This window comes from Rhipicephalus microplus, chromosome 5, assembly GCF_043290135.1.
Source record: "Rhipicephalus microplus isolate Deutch F79 chromosome 5, USDA_Rmic, whole genome shotgun sequence".
Taxonomy (NCBI): domain Eukaryota; kingdom Metazoa; phylum Arthropoda; class Arachnida; order Ixodida; family Ixodidae; genus Rhipicephalus; species Rhipicephalus microplus.
The window spans coordinates 91,697,536-91,716,001 of record NC_134704.1 but is presented as its reverse complement, the minus strand read 5'-3'; positions in this window follow the sequence as shown (position 1 = coordinate 91,716,001).

Genomic DNA, 18,466 nt, shown 5'->3' with positions numbered 1-18,466 from the left:
TAATCTTTCGAACATATTTAGTTCATGGAATCTAGTAAACCTCTTTGACATTTATTAGGGAAGAAGCAGGACGGGTTAGCATCTGGAATTCGTAGTCCCTTGCTTCTGTCAAAACGGGGTGGAAGGTCAGAATAAAATGCAGTCTTGTCGAAATTAATATTTTTGCACATCAGATATCACTTGAACTGACTTTCGGCAAAGGGCCGCGGCTTCTGCAAGGCAGCAAATGAAAAATGCAAGACCTTTTAAAGTACAACAGCCCTCTCGGAAATGACGACGGCAGCTACACGTCTTCTCTAAAATTTTTCCTATTATTCCTATCAAATTTATGTGCCTAATTCTACCTTTTATCATAGCTGAACTTCCCAGAAGACGTTACAACTAGTGGCTCGAATCTTAGCATACCTAAACAACTAATAGGCTCGGTTTTTTGTAACCTGGCAAGCTGCCGTGCAGAAAATTTCTCGCGCAAAAGTTATGTTTTAGAGATACACGTCGTACTGTAAGAAAGACACGTCGTACTGTAGCATCAGTCTTCATTCGTTTCCGTGAGTCGTGTTATTGGAGTAGTGCACTACTCACTGTGTAATCTGTACAAGCTTGAAACAACTTTGAGTGCAATATATGTTTAATTACCGTGAAAATGCGATTTTTAATCCTAGCTTTCGCAAATTTTTTAGCACCTTACACGGGGTAATAGTTTATTGTGTGACAAGACGATAAATCCTGCTTTACAAAAAGCACAACTTTTAACAATTTTAAGGTTTTGTGAATAACATATGCATGGCGTTCTCTGATAAATTCTTGTGTATATATAGGTATGCCTGAAGATTGAACTCACATCGGAACAACCGGGGACAGGGTGCCCTAAAGCATCTAACTGGCACTTCAATGCAGCGTTGACCACGTCGGCATACTTGTCGCTGCAAAGTGGAAAGCAGATAAAGTGGGCGTTCTCTTCTATCAGTAGAAGAGATATCATTTTGCGAGATACAGCGCATATATTCTCGTGAATGTCTTAGTGCGGTCTGCGCTTTAAAAGAGCTCAATAAATGGCAATTGATTTGTGGGCTTTAACGTCCCAAAACCACCATATGATTATGAGAGACGCCGTAGTGAAGGGCTCCGGAAATTTCGACCACCTGGGGTTCTTTAACGTGCACCCAAATCTGAGCACACGGGCCTACAACATTTCCGCCTCCATCGGAAATGCAGCCGCCACAGCCGGGATTTGAACCCGCGACCTGCGGGTCTGCAGCCGAGTACCTTAGCCACTAGACCACCACGGCGGGGCACAATAAATGGCAAGAGTAAGCGAAATAAATGTAAAATGTGTTACCTTCAAAAATTATTTTACGGCACATTACTAGATTCCTAAGTTATTCCTTACAAAATCAATTGAGAACAATGAGGAGCAATTTGGCACCTGTTAAGTGGGAATTAGAGCTATGGGGAGTGTATTCGGGTGGAATTATTAAACTGCTGAGTGCAAAAAGTAAACAAACCCAAATTGAATTGGCGAAGATGAGCGCAAACTTCCGATAAAGTTTTCTTAGAAAAGCACAGAATTATATAACTTAAAGAAAAGATAAGACCCCGTGCTTACCCAAGAACCAAACAAACAAATAAAGCAGAAGAAGAAATCGCAAATACAAAAACAACTAACTGCCTTAAAACACCACGTGCACGTGGCGAAGAATCCAAATGGGGCAGTTTTTTTTTTTCGATTAGAATTTCGATGGTTTACTGACATGAATTCCCTGAGCGGCCCCGGTGATGAATCCGGTTCATTCATTAGGGTGGGCAGCGAAAATGCGTTTATTCAAACAATTGAGGGCTGGCATTTATATCTGGTGCAATTTGAAGCAAAAACAAAATCAAACCTTATGTTTTACAGTGGAAGCTGTGATAAGACCACAACTGTGGCGCATACCCGCTACAGGCATTATTTTTCATCGTCGTCAGTCACTGCATGAACAACCCCTTGCAAGTGTTTAGAAAAAACCATGCTTCTCAGAAAAAGGACAAAAAATAGCATAGAGAACGCTGGTATACTACCCTAATTTTTTATTATTAAAGCCGTAGTGGGTATCAAGCAAGTGGGCTTGCAGCAGTTACCCAGTGAGTGTTTAGAAAAAGCTCTGAAAGGCTGTTCTTGTAGCTTTCGCTGTAACTGTGCAGCCCCTTCCGCGCTGGCCTGGCATTTTTTTTACTTTAACAATGTTCTCGTAGTGTCATGTTAAGGCACCCGCACAGCAGACCAACATACATTTGTCCAAAAGACAAAGGTATACTGTAAAAGAATCTCATGGTACACTCAACAAACCTCTCAAGGTGCCTAAATTAGCAATCGCTCACGGGTCTTCCTACGAGTGTAGTTCGGACATATAATTGAGACAGCTTATTCTGGACGAGAAAATGCGCAGACACACCCACGCTTTGGGCTATCCTTCTGATTTATTGTGAAATGCTGTGTCGATACGGTATCCCTGGAAGCTTCTTGCAATGTATAGCATACCTGCAACCTTCTAGCAGTCATACGGTATCCCTGCAACGTTCATGCTGTCATACCGTATCTACCTTCCGTATCTGTATGTCGCCTGGTGCTCGCGCGCACGAGCTCGAGAGCACATTGAAAGTTAGTCGCGTGTTCGAAGAAAAAGTGAAAAAAAAATGTGCTGAAGTTCACCATGTGCGCGGACGATGGTGTGCATCTTTTTGCCCCCTTGACAACTTCCTCACTGCGTACTCACTGGTATGAAGGGTGAAAGACAGCATTTTCACCATGTGACATATCCTTGTAAGTAAGCTTCTATTGACGAATTCTTCAATTTTTTGCGATATATATCTATAGTTCTCTAGTGCAGCGACAAACTATCTTAAAGAAGGCATTAGACCCTTACTTGAAAATGTGTTGTTGGACGCAATTGAAGTGGGACATCTCCAATGTATAGCATTTTCTAGCACCCAAGTATCACTTTTTTCAGAATTAACCCTTGAAATATAATATAAATAGTAGAATGCTCGGGATATACTTACACCACACCTAAGACCACCAAGGCCACCTCCAGGAAAGCGCTGTGCATCTACCAGCATAACTGCAGGAGGCATTGAATTAGTTATGTTGTATAAAAGAGTTAAATATCTATAAATAGTGCTTGGGTAAATGTGTATCTAAATGTGTAAACAATAGTGTTATTGTAGTATATGAATCAGTCATAGGCGCAGCTGCAAGATAATTGTACTTCTGTACTTAGAAATAACCATTTTTTGCCTGTATTTCCCATTATTTGTAAAGTACTACCTAATCAATGGCACAGTCCTTAGATTTTTTAAAGTTCCTTAGGCCTGAAGCAAAGCCACACCGTTAGCATAACTTTCAAACGTTGTACTTCTAGACGTTGCAACCACATTCTTACAGTGAAATTGTCAAAGACAGAGAGCAGTGCATTATTCTGCAATCACCAGAAATCTACTGTCCAGCACAATGCAGCTTCAATGACACTTTAGTTCTTTCTTGTAGACATTACCTTATTCTGAAAGGTTCCGGGGATGATGTCAACCCCCCTAATGAAGAGGTCAGTTACAATCAATGCCGCCATTGAAAACCGCTTTCATGGCTCGTTTAATCTTTCGTAACAACGCTTTAAAACAAAGTGATGTATAAGAAAATTTAATTAGCATGTGTAATAAATAAAGATTAGTTTATTGTTGTTTGCTGATAAATTAATAAGGTGAATACAGAATTTCGGAAACGTCAGGCAGCTGTACAAGTGAAGGTGTCTTTAGTACACTAGTGGCATATTTAAATACGTAGAGAGATTCCCATGTAAGAAGCATACGCAATCACACTAATCAAGCGATTAAATTGCCATATCACCTATGTGATCAATAGCGTTGGTTTAGCATCATACGGTGAATCACGAAGCACAATACATCGGCTTTTAAAGCAGTCCATATTAGCATAGCATAATATTTGACCCATGAAACGTGGAAACGTGACTTCTATTTTACTCCGTGCTTTAAAAGCTCACCTGAAGACAGCAGAATAATGGCAAGGACGATGCACAACTTCTTCATGGTTCACCTCGGCTAGTGTCTCTGAAGAACTGTCTAGCGACGACTCGAGTGCGAGTGATATTTATGCCGCGTGCTGGCCGGATATAATGCAGTCACGTGCACGGAAGTGTTGAACGTCCTGAAGCTCTTCTGATTGAATGCACGTAACGCATGGCGTCCGGGAAGTATTCCTCGTGTTTACCGGTGCAGCAAGGGTGTGGCAATCTGTCGAGAAAGCGCGCTTCAAATAGGCGACGGGCACGAACAGGCTTGCGTGAGTAGTGTGCAGGTGTTAAACGGTCAGATGTTTAGGGGATAAGCCCGTTGCGATACCGCATGCACTGTGGACAATCCGAAAGACGTCATGCGCTTTGCGGTACTTGCCACACGTGTTAGAAAACTACTATGCTCAAATACCTTTTCCTGGTGGCTTCTTCTAAACGCATTGTTTTTATTTTCTACCTTGTACATGCATTGGTCGATTCACCGGTATATTTACGTGAATAGTCTTCAATTTTTACGTAGAGCGCATGTAGTCAGGCCTCAAGGTATCCATTATTATGACCTATTGATACCGGCATGTTTATGTAACTGTCCGACATGGTAATAGTTGTCGTGCTAGGCGGTTGACCCGAAAATTGCGGGCTTGATCTCGGTCATTTGTGATAGTGTCGGAATTAGAAAGGTCTATGTAGTGTGTGATGTCAGCGCTCGTAAAAACACAACAGATGCTCGAAACTTCCTGAGCCCTGATTGATTGATGTGTGGGGCTTAACGTCCCAAAACCACCATATGATTATGAGAGACGTCGTAGTGAAGGGCTCCGGAAATTTCGCCCATCTGGGGTTCTTTAACGTGCACTCAAATCTGAGCGCACGAGCCTACAACATTTCCGCCTCCATCGGAAATGCTGCAGCCGCAGCCGGGATACGAACCCGTGACCTGCGGGTCAGCAGCCGAGTACCTCAGCCACTAGACCACCGCGACGGGGCCTTCCTGAGCCCTCCACAGTGGCTTAATTCATAACCATATCGAGTCTTGATATGTAAAATCCCAGGTTTTATTATTATGTTTGTGTAATGATTCAAAAACTTCGTTTCTTGCGTCCCGTATAGTGTTACAAGTACTCTCGAAATCAGTTGGTTTTTACTGTTAGTTGCATACATCTGATGGCTAATTTTAAAAGTAATGTTCAATTTTTGGTGCCAAACTTGACCAAATATGACAACTAAGGGGCAATACAGGGCAACCTGCCATCTTTTCGTATTCTCAGAGGCATGTTCTCAGAGGCATGCGTATTCTCAGAGGCATGTTGCATGAAACTTGAGTACGTTAACGCGTAAACTTCGAGATCGAAATGAAGCAATACTAAAACGACGTTGAGAATCAAGACCAACCCGTATATGTAGGCACTAGATCGCACATAAGCGTCAAGTCACTCGTTGAAGGCAACGCTTCTCCTTCATTCAATAAATAAAAAATGAGAAAGACGAAATAACGATTAAGCATTCCAAAACCATTTCCAAATCGAGCAATATTCGTACGATACCCCCACAACTCCGCGACGCATTTACTCGAGCTCTCCCCGTGGGAAGACTCGTGGTTACCTTTTCTTAATTTTTATCCCGAATATATATATATATTAAAAATAAATTAATGCTTGCTCAAGGTAGGCTATACGTGAGATCACAGGAAGAATACCTCCGTTATGCAATAAACTAAAAGAGGCCAAACAATGATGGTTATCGTGGATACGATACCAATGATGATGGAACTTGTGCCTGAAAAATTGTATCATGCGTAATGTTTGTGTAAGTGTAATTTCCATTCCCTCTTTTGAAGCAGGTTTGCAAACGTTAGCCTTCTGATTCTATTTTCTAACCACCGAATTCACTTACAAAATATGTTCATTGTTCGCACAGGACTTCCGTTACCGATGACAAAAAGTTGAATTAATGAGAAAACTGCCGTACCCTTGTCGGCACACAGGTAGTGTTGCGTTTAAAGTGCGAGAACCTGTATTGTGCGAGAGAGGACTCAAACAACGTCAAAAGAACGTCAGGTAATCGATTCGTCAACGAGTGGGTTTGCTCAACATTTTATTCCATGTAGGGAAATAAATGAGATGAAGCAAACCGACTCGGCACCAAACCAAATTATCACTATGCATCATTAGTTAATATCGATTTATATTCAGACACCCTCATCCAATCTAGTGAAAGTTTGCCACCTGTGTACGTTGTCCTGGACGTGTCATTCGACTTACTTAAGCGATTGTTTAAATTTATTTTTTATGTCATTTGTAAATGAGACTTCTGGGAGAGAGCCAAAAAGTTCACACGAGCAAACTTTTAATCGGCTACAGTTGTCGTCCCTTGCATTTTTTTCATTTGTTCTTTATCTCCCCGATTTGTTTCTGGGTTAGTGATGGAATGTCAGGACGCAGACTGAGTAGATGTGTTAATAGTGATTTACTCTTGCCTCTTAGGAAAAGAACGCTTTTATTTCAAATATTTAACAACATCTGTACGTGGCACCATCTATCGACGGCCACAACGCCGTCGGGCCATAGATTAATGGGCCGTGGGCGAAATAAATCCATATCCGATGAAAAAAGCTAGTCACCAAAAACGACTCTCGGTTATATAGAAGAAACCCACTGGAACATTTTAAAATTATTGAAGTATCGCACTGAAAAGTATACAGGTGACTTCCAAGCACGATTGAATGCAGATCATTTAAAATACATGAGACCTCATTGTAAAGCAGTACGCTGTGGCCAGCCATGCGGTGCGTTCTGCGAAGCTGTAGTTTCACCAGACCGTTCAGACAAGTCTCTCCTTCGTAGAACCGGGAACCATCTTTCGTATCTAAATTTTTTGGTCAGATATTAGTTTTTACGCATATTACCCATTCAGTTACGGCCGGCCACCGCTGTCACCGAAGAGCGATGGTGCTACGTGTGCACACGTCCTCAAACATGGGTCATGCTGATGGTAGAGGCGTTGCATCATGAAGTCTATTTATTCTACCCGTGTTCTATTGCGTGGCTGCGTGGGATAACGGCATTTACCACAGGAGAGGCCACCGTCTGGATTCAAATACCTGCAAGAATTCAGAAAAAAACAAGTCATAATAAATAACGACATGATCACCACGCATAGCACATATAATTAAAGGTAAATTTTCAATGACTGGTGCGTCTACATTGATTAGGTAAGTACATCATATAGCAAGAAACGTTACCGATATACAAGCATGCTACAAATGAGTTAGTCGTAATACAAGCATGATAGCTTGTGATTAAACCATCTCGGCAAAACTCAAAAGTCAAAGGAAAAGATTACTAGGAGAACCCATACGAAAGTTGGACTTAAACTTGTCACTTCCAGTGATACTTTCATTTGGCGCAATCGCATTTGATTTTAGCCACAGGAGCATTTTACCTATGTTGTAAGTTTTTTATGACAGTCTAAAAGAATGGAATGCTAAACGTAGCTAAATTCAGTTGTTTTATGCATAGACCTTTCTTTTATTTTTTCTCTTTCTTGTGTGTTTATATGTCAACGTTCTCAAAGTTTTTTTTTGTTTTGAAATTCTACAACTTTATAATAGTACCTTTAACGCCTAATGAATTAAACCATTTCCTTCAAGAAGTGAATTAGTTTAAAAAGCAAGGCACCGCCCAATTCATGGCCATCTCCACTTAGGTGGGTTGCGCCAAGTTGTTGAGGAACCAACCAACAAACCAGCCTGCTTTCGTGTGCTGTATATGCATTGAAAATATATTGTAGCCCTTCCTGCTGCACTGCTCATAATTATAGTAATTGCAGTCCTAATTAAAATGTTGTAACAAATCTCTTACGCGATAACGTTTTGCGATGTAGCGACCGATGGGATAATTTTTCGAGCTCTTCTTAAAATAAGAAGCTCCAGAACTTATTTTATGGTGTGTTTTAGTCTATGATGTGAAATTTAATTATTGTTAAGCTAATGCGTTATTCGCAGATGCAGATTTTCATTGATCTGAATGTCTATTATGAACCCGAAATCGTAATCTGCTCAAATATTGCGCTTACTATCACACAAAAAGCGCTTAACTACATTCTATGGTCAGGGCGACGGAATAAATATCAAGACATTTTTCTCTAAGGGCAATCTATGTCAACTTATACATATGGGCTGTCTACACACGCCTGTTCACGATAGGAAAATAGCAGACTTGTGATGCTTACAAACTAGTTACACAACAAATATTCGGAGATCACTCACAACGAAACCTCCTCAAGCATGGAGGCCTTCGGCACGGAAATGTTGTTTCGATGCAACGCTCACCGTAACGGCAAAATCGGCCCTGTTAAGTGAAACAAGAAAAACGTCAATATGATCTGAATGCACTTTGAAATTAAATGTAACAATTCACACAAACATCATTTTGTTGGTGTCAGAGTTTCCCTGTTACGGCACTCTGGTTTTGGATGAATACAGATTCATGTTTTCCCACAGCGATCTTGCAGATTGAAATACCCTGTACTATTCAAGGCATCTTACGCATGGTTAATACTACTTACGTTACATATACGTTGACGAACTCTGTGAACTATGCCACCTCCCGGAAACCTCTGGGAGTTTACCACCATCGCTGCAAGCGGAAAACAAACACACTAAGCACACCTGCTAAATATTGCATGATAGAATAATATTACAGAAAGATAAGTAACAACGTTCATAAAAACAAATTTTCGGACTTGCAGCACTCCACACTTTGCAAATATGAATGCGCTGTTGGTTTCCACCAAGTTTATTCTTGCCCTCATTTTACCGAGCATTTGCTAATAAAACTCTGTGAATCTTTAACAAAGAACAGTACAGTCCCGACAGATTAAAGCTAGCATCTTCTTTTATGTATCACAAAGACTGCAGTACATCAGGTCTTGAGGTACCCGTCTGATGTCACCACGAATATAGCCGCTGCGTATCACATATACTCTAATCAATGGTTCGAGTAAAGCTGAAAATGGGTGAAGTGAAAGTACGTACACAACTTAACCCTGAATTTTCGTATTTCTCTACATCATTGTCAATCACACCGATATTCTTGCTCTCTGTGCACTCAAATGTACTGAAGCAATAAACTAGTAAAACAAACGTGGTTATCACTGACTATATGCAACGTCACATAATAGAACCGTTGTCCTGTAAATGGCATTGAAAGAACTCCGAACATCCAAGCGGAGTGACAGTCAAACTCGGGGCTTTTTCATACATTTTGAAATGACCTGATATGAAATTGAAAAAGGTGCCAACTGCTGGGGACAATGGTACTTCTTATGTGACGTCGGTCCTAGCTAATCACGTGCACAAGTAATGGTATAGAAGCAGGTCATGAGAAAGTGAAGCTATACGTTTAGGTTTGGAAAGGTTAGATTCACAGTTATCAACGCGACCTTCCTAGTTAACTACCAACGCTACAGAGTCAGTTGGGTGGCGTGCAAAATACACACTGTATTTCAAGATGGCTAATCTATCCATCAAGCTAGGCTTAATATTATCCTTGAGTGTCCACTTTGGAAACTTCGTCTTTCCTATCTAATCAATTTGTCAACAAGTGCAGGTTCTCTGTGTCTGCGTAGATATTACAGGGTTAAGGCGCTAACCCCGCAAGTGCATGTACCGTGCACAATTGTCATGAGAGCTCTTTTATCTTTCGCGACAGCTGCTGCTTCTGCAGTGGCCATTGCCTGTGCACTACTGCATACAAATCACTGAATTGCTGTTATCAGAGATTATGACATGTCTGCAGGGGGCTTACCTGAAAAAAGCAGAAGCGCCGCAAGCACGACGGCAGTGTTCTTCATAGTTCGGTTCACATCTGCTTGAGACAGCGATCCACCGTCACCGAAGAAGGTCCTTTTATGCGGAACCACCACACAGCCGGAACTCACGTCCTCTACATGTCTCGGAAGTCACTCGTGCGAAGCCTCGACAGCTCGAAATGTAAACACGACTCTTCACACTTCGTGAGCGTCGTTCATTCATCTCCTTCCACGAAACCTTTCTAGCGTGCCTGTCACACATTGTCTAAACGAGAAAACCCCGTGCCCATGTGTAAGGATGAAGAACATGTACGAAGGTCCTAAATAACAAGGACATGCATCGTTGTACCGATGAGTCACAAGGTGGTGTGTGCGAAGCGAGGTGGTATAGCACGGCAAGTCATGTTGGAGAAATGAATTACAAAGCCCTCATGTATCTACCGCATACTACAGCGTGCGAAACAGGTCCTATTTTATGTTTCACAACGTCATACTATCGTTATCATAAGGTGCAAACACTGTTTCTATAAAACACAGACACACTTAGCTGATATCTAGCTCACACAGTGGGATGAAAGTATCTTCAACATTAATAAAGCCTAAGCGCTCCTTACAAATGTTTAACCAGCAAAAGCTGAAACGCACGGCTCCGGTGTTTAGCAGTGGTATCAGCCCAACACTGCACTGAAGCCTTTCACAATTATTGATCACATGTTCGCCCTTTTTAAAGAGATTAGACACACTTTTTGCTTGGGTTTAGCACAGTGCTCATTTCACATAGTGCGCTTTGTGCCTCACGTGATTTCGGCCATGAAGGAGGGTAACGACTGGTTGATTGCGTTTTGCAATGCGTTAATCACCGTGGCTGTTCTCGAACCACAGGCGGTCACAGACGTCGCAGTCGAAGCCAAAGCGCCGCTGGAGAAATTGCCGCCGAAAGCAGGCACTCGCTCCGGCAAATACGCTTCCACAATCATCATGTTGACGCTGTTCTGCCCGCAACGCCGCTTCTTCAGCTTGGCATTGTTGCAAGATTTTACACCACAAGCTGTCTCGGCGGCGTGGTTCACACGACCCGCCCGCCACCGGCGCTTGCATTCGTGTTCGTGATTTAGCAGGTCTTCGAAGGCTGCCGGATCATCGGTACGCAGTTCTTGCCAGCACTCGCCCTCCCGGGCCTGTAGGTTTTTTGCAGATATAGTTTTTCTACTTCTTCCAATGTTGACAGGCAATGTGGTGTTCGTAACGTAAATAATTCTTAAAAGCTATTATTAGTTCGCAAAATGCGTCCTGAATAAGCACTTGCCGTAATTGTCTGTCATGAAAATTTTAGGGAATTTAATTTAGTTTTAAGTTACTTTCACAATTTTTCGATTACTTTTTGATGGCCCTAAGAATATTGACGTAGAGATTGTCAAAGTTATCGAATGATGCGATTGTGTATATTCCTTGTATAAGGAGTTAAACACGCGGAATGTAAGAAAGACACGTAGTAGATGCTGCTAATGAGTGAAGGTTTATTTTACGTCCCTAAAATATACAGCATCGCAAAACATGAGAGCAAGATACTGTACGAAGAGTATGACCCACTTAGCACACGTGTGACATACCACAACCGATAAATAACTTTCTTAGGGCGCGTTAGACTTGGTAAGCTCACGAAAAATTTGCCTGTGCTCCAATCACTGAATACAAAAAATTAACAGCACTGCTGATGATGGCGTGAACTGTCTATTTGTTTCGATGCGAAAGCATTTCAGGCAGATACCATCTATCTTCACGAAATTATTCTTCGTCGCGTTGGTAGCCGCATTACACAAAGAACAAAGAACTCTGTCGACACCCACACAGGAGCAGGTAACTTCTACAGAAGTCTCACCATGGGTGAGGATTCGTCCCCGTTTGAAGTTTTTGTTTTATATTATTCGGCCTTCTTGCCTACCATTGAACAAGAAGGAAAGAGTATTTTATTGTTTTTTTAGATGGCTGTGTCTGCGCCGGCGAGTGATGGAAAGACGAAACTTGTGCTCACGTTAACGCTGTCGCCGTTAGTAGAATTAACCAGAAAGCGATAAACATATATGTGAGCACCGCTTCTTTTAAATTCGAAGCATTTGTTAGTGAACTTCAGTGACGTTGACCGTATCTGTCTATCTACTGATCTATCTAGCCACCTACGACATTTACCTCTCTTCGCCATTTCGATAATGGTACTTATACCTAAACTAGTATGATATACCATGACTGTACGACGAGCATAAGTGACTAGTCATAACATAAAAATTTTGGCAGAGCCCACGTGCAGTGGGAATCGATGATATGCGAAGCACGAATCAGGAGGGTGGACATTTCGCTTTGAAATCAGCACAACGCTGACAGGTTGATCTAAAGTATTCGTACATGACTGCCACGTCATAAATATCTTGTTTGGGCGTCTCATTTACCATCGTCGTCTATTCACGCCACATAATACCGAATTTGGTATATGTGAAGCTAGCGAAGCGGCCGCGAGCGCGCTATGAGCGTAGCATGTAGTCATGTTTTACATGACACGCATATCACGATCATCATGATTTCACTCTAGTTTGCCTTCGTCATGCATTCACGCCACGTATTACCAAATTGGGTACATGGGAAGCTAGCGAAACGGCTGGAAGCACATCATAAGCGTAGCATGTAGTCATGTTTTACATGACACGCATATCATGGTTATCATGTTTGGACGTGTCGTTTACCTTCCTCGTCCATTCACATTACGTAATGACAAATTTGGTATATGTGAAGCTTGCGAAATGGCTGCGAGTACATTATGAGTTCACTGTGTTGTCATGTGCTTACATGACACGCATTTCATGATTATTGTGTTTGCACGAAACATATACCTTCATCATTTATTGACGTCCTATAATACCAGACTTGACGTATGTGGAGCTAGCGAAACAACCGTGAGAGTATCATGAGCGTGGCATGTAGTCATGTTCTCACAGAACAAGGATGTCATGATTTCCTCGTGAGGACCCTTCACTTATATTCGCCATGCGGTCATGTCATACCATACCAGTTTTGGGATTAAACGCATTATTTGTGTTTTTTGTTGCCGCTCCCAGGTGGTGTGAAAGTCGGCTAATTCCCGAAAAATTGGGCCAACTGCGTGTCCGGATTTTCGAACGCAGTTTCGCAACTCGTCTAGTTAAATAACTCTGACACGCAATGCCGTGCGCCAACATGCGCGAACTCACGATATTGCAGGTTCACAACCGTAAAAAAAAATGCTTGGCACATTGAACAAAAAAGCACATAGGAATCGAACATTGAACAAAAACATTGTACAAAAACCACATACGAATTTTATGCAATGAAACCAGCGACTGCTTTACAATTACACACCCGGTGCAGTCTATTTTGCTCCGTAGCGCACGACATACAGCGTTGTAGAGGGCATGGAATTATTTTTCTCTCGTGATCCCGCTTGTGCTTTAGCATTTTCATCTTTAGTTTTACAAAAACACGCTTCGCAATACAAAAATCTCATTTATAACGGCAAATAGGTGTTTTAGATGTAGTCACAATTTTTTGAGTGCAACTATTTTTTTTAGTCGCGGAGAAAATTGGCTGCTTCTGAAGTACCCGGCCATACATGTTACGCTTATAGCGCGGTCGTGACCATTTTGCTAGCTCCAGATACACCAAAATTTGGTATCACGTCACGTGAATAGACGACGAAGGTGAATGACACGTCAAAACATGATAATCGTGACTTGCGTGTCATGTAAAACATGACTACACGCTACGTTCATAGCGTGCTAGCGGTCGTTTCGCTGGCTTCACATACACCAAGATTGGCATTGCGTGCCACGAATGGACGACGAACACAAATCCCAGGCACAAACATGATAATCATAATATGCAAGTCATGTACGGCATAATTTACGTCCGCCTCGTAACGTTGCGCTGATTTTAAAGTGACATATCAATCTTCCTCATTCGTGCTTCGCATATCGTCGATTCTCACTGTACGTGGGATCTGCCAATTTTTCGTTCAAAAGACGAATGCATGCACTTCCTCTGTTATACCTTTTAACGCTTGTGCGTCTTTTTTATAATTCTGACCACTTTATAATGTAGCGTGGCAGGCTCTTTAGATCAACTATATAGCAGAAGTGTCCGCCTTGGTGGAACAGCGGCTACAGTTGTCGGCTGCTTATCCGAAGGTCGTGGGTTTGATCCCAGCCGTGGAAGTCGCATTTCGATGGAGTTGAAATGATAGAGGCCCGTATACTGGTTGATGTGAGAGAACGTTAAAGAACACCAAATTGTCCAAATCTCCGGAGCCCTCCGCTACGGCATGTGTCATAATCATATGGTTTTCGACATAAAATCGTACATATTATTATTATTATTATTATTATTATTATTATTATTATTATTATTATTATTATTATTATTATTATTATTATTATTATTATTATTGAAGTAGCAGAATACAACATATGCATCAGATCACACAACACAGCACATCGTCTTTTATGTGAGGGATCTTCATGCAAAAAGTCGTTGTGCGTATATTTCAAAACAAAAACTTTGTGCAATACGTATAGTACGTCCACGCGGCTATTTCCGCCGCTCCTAATGTCACGTAGCATGAATGTAACGTATCATATAAGGCTTCCGGTGCCGATGAGAGTAAAACTTTGCGCAAACAGCGCGGCGCGTCCTTGGTTTATTGGGCCATTCATACTCAAGCGTTACCTGATTGTCTATTGACATCACCAAGTTTTCTTCATATACGTGCCCCCAAAGCTCAGGTGGCCCGTCTTAATTAGAAACATACAGAACAAAGACAAGGTTGTGTCTTAATGGTTAGTGCAGTAAAAAAAAGCCTTTCTGGTCGGATCGGTCGTTCTTCTTTCCAGCGAATGGAATCTTGTACAACTGGGTTTCGAATGAATGGGTGTGTTAAGCTTGTTAGCCTCTTTTTTTATAGACACCTGAAAGTTGAATAAAAAACCATACATAAAACCAGTGTCACAAAATAAGGCCTAATACAATGCTCAAAATCGCATTATAATAAGCTGTTTGGGGGCTAATTTTTGTACATGCTTAGTGTGGGAAAATCTATCGAACCAATTTGACAGAGATTAGGGGGGACGGGTAAAAATCTGGAATATCTTGTTCCTTGTGTCAAAACAGGGTAGTAATTTAGGAGAAAATTGAGGGCTCAACGAGGTTTACGAATTTGCAAAGGTGGCATCGCTTGACCAGTTATTTCTGCAGGTATACTCTGCTCTTCTGCGAGGCAGCAACTTCGAAAGAGCTTAGCTAAACGTCTGCTCCTGCGAAATCTCTGTTCAAAAAGGTTTTACCTAGTTTCTGTCATATTTGTAAACTCCCCAGTGCCTTTTAATCGATAGTTTTCAATTTTAAAATCGAGAACAGGCCGTACATTTGGAGACTAATTGAGTATCTTCCTTAAGGGGTGATTGTCCTGCCGGCTCCAAAGCTAGCAACATTTCTTAGGGGTTGTCCCTATAGAAAAAGTCACTTCGGAATCAGCCATATACAGTCATAAGAACACATGTGTATTTCTAAACGTAGGGCCAGTTTTGTTTTTATTCTAATATTACAAACCATGGTATAAATGTGCTTTTGGAGTTGGTTTTATTCTGATATTCTCACCCACCCTTCCACGTCTCTGCGAAATATGCTTACCTTAATATTTATACCTAATCGCACCACTTAAACATCGTTCAAGTTTCCATCAGTCATGAAAAGTAGCTCTAAGCGGAAAAAAAATTGCGGGACTCTTAAGCTTCGGCTTTGAAATTTGCTGGCCCTAGTATACGGACTTTAAACACTCTTTGCATGAAATCTTTGCGAACTTGTTATGCACCCACTGTATACGTCGCCTTGAGGGAATAGGCGCTGTAACGTGTGTGCCTTTGTATGACCCGCTTTAAGCCATGAAGCCATTATGATGAACACGTGTTCTGAATATGCATTATTACTTCAATATATCATGGCGTATGGTGAAGCATGTATGCAGGGCGCATGCGTTTGTTAAGCAAGAAAGTTACTTTCAATCCATTTTCAAGCAGAAGTTATTTTCATCGTGTTCACAAGCAGCGACGTTGCTCTGTGTAGCGTTACTGCTTGCCACGCAGACGACTCGAAATTTATCCTCACTCTGACCCAAGATTTCTTATATTAATATTAATAGCATCGTTCTGAATTTTTCAGTTATGCACGTAACGATGATTTTTCGCTCACAACCATCGACGTCGGTGCCGACACCGACGCCATAATATCTGTGAAACGAGCTCTTTAATGCTGTGGCGTTAAAAGCACACCTAATGTGATATATTTTAGTCCCCTTCTCCATCCATATAGAGAATTTCATGCCAGCGGCATATAGACGCCGGCAAAAATCTCACTTATTTTAATAAAGCCTCACTCTCTCTCTTAATCTACTTGATCCTTGGATACCAGCCACACTACCATGCAGAAAATTTCTCGCACAAGAATTATTCCTTGGGAGGACAAATGCATCATGATGTAACGTCGTCTTGAGTTTATTTATGTGCCTAAAATCATCGTTGTCGAGCTTAACTTCTCACTGGCGAATTTCTTTTCAATAAATCTCTCAATGACTTTACGCGGTACAATCGTCACTGAGTGACAAAACGGAGAAACCCTGCAAGGCCTCCTCTAATAAGTATTTTTGGATAAATGTCTGAAGTTTGAACTCACATTGTGGCGCCTTCCGGCAGGGTGGTTTGGTGCACTGAACGTATCTCTCCTCGCACACTTCATCACTGTCACAGACTTCTCCCTGCAAATTGAAGAGCAGATAAAATGGGTGTCGCCATCTGCTTACAACAAGAGTGATATTCACTACCGAAATACAACGCACATTTCATTTTTTTAAGTCGTTGTATAGTCTGTACTTGAAAGGAGGAAAATAATTGCATGCAAATAATAAGCGAATTAACTCCAAAATGCGCTAAGTTCACAAAACTGGCTCACGAGAAATTACTATGTGGCTGCATAATTCATCTTCGCACTTTCTCACTATTGTCAGTGACTATTGGGTATTGGATATTTATGAACGAGAGGAAGAAAGGGGCTATTGTGCAGAAACTAATTATTGCGCAGCCCGCTTTTCATATGTTGCGGTCATGCATAATTGACAGCATGCCGAGCGCGACAAGCTCGAATTCATGCTCACAAAAATCACCAAGTGGACCCTCGCAATCCCGATTACGCAGCTCACCCAGCACCTGCTCCAGCTCTCGGAGTGCACAATATCCTGCAGGAGATTGCCGAAGTGGGCCCAAGTGGCACACTATTGACCTCACAGGCCTGTATATATATATATATATATATATATATATATATATATATATATATATATATATATATATATATATATATATATATATATATATATATATATATATATATATATATATATATATATATATATATATATATATATATATATATATATATATATATATATATATATATATATATAGCGTCTTGCGGTAGCCAGCCCTACCGCAAAACAAAACATGGCTAGCTAGTGTAGCGTGACATGACTGACGCGTGTATTTATTTTTAGCAGCCAAGTCCTGCCTTGCGACATGAAACCTTCACATTTTCGATAAATTTCAGAATGCTCTAAATATACTTACACCGCATTTAGTCCCTCCGCCTCCACGCTGAGCATCCGCCAGCATAGCTGTACAGAAAATGCAAGAAATTCCTTTTGGCAGTGTAATAACAATAAATTTGTATATAACAGTGTCGTATAAGTAATTCGTATTTGCAACTCCAGATTGCTGTACGCCTGTGCATGCAAATAGGCGTATATTTCACCTGTACTTCACAACTCCAAACGTACCGCCTAATCCATGACGTGGGTTTACCAATTTTTGGTATAATAAAGCAGCTCGAACACCAAGCAAGTCACTTCGTAAACAATAACTTTGCTCTGATATGTTCTGCTTGTATATTTCGGAACAAATTCGCAGGTTTCATAATAATGAATTGTGCACATTTTGCAGTGCAATCACCAGAGAGCTATATATCGAGACCTCTGCCAAGGCCAGAAATGTATTGTTTGGTACGACGCAATGTCAATAGCACTTCATTGCTCTCTTGTAGAAACTACCATCTCGGGTACATTTTAGAAAATAAGCTAAACACATCTAAAAATAAAATGGCAGTTACAAAGCCACCTAGCCTTTGAAAACGATTGTCGAGGCTCGTTTAACCTTTATCAGTGGCACGCTCAGATAAAATTATGCTTAAGAGACTGTTTTACACACGACGTCCTTCTTGACTCCTCAGCATTGTTGCGTCACATATTCGCATCATTATGAATGTATGATGTTGAAAACCTCAGCTGGCCCAGAAGTGGATGCATCGTCATTAATTGTGACGTATCTATGCACGTGAAAAGATGCTCCCGTAGTATGAAGCTTCCGCACTGCTCATTGATTGATTTGTGTGGTTTAACGTCCGAAAACCACTACTTGATTATGCGAGACGCCGTAGTGAAGGGCTCAGGAAATTTCGACCACCTGGAG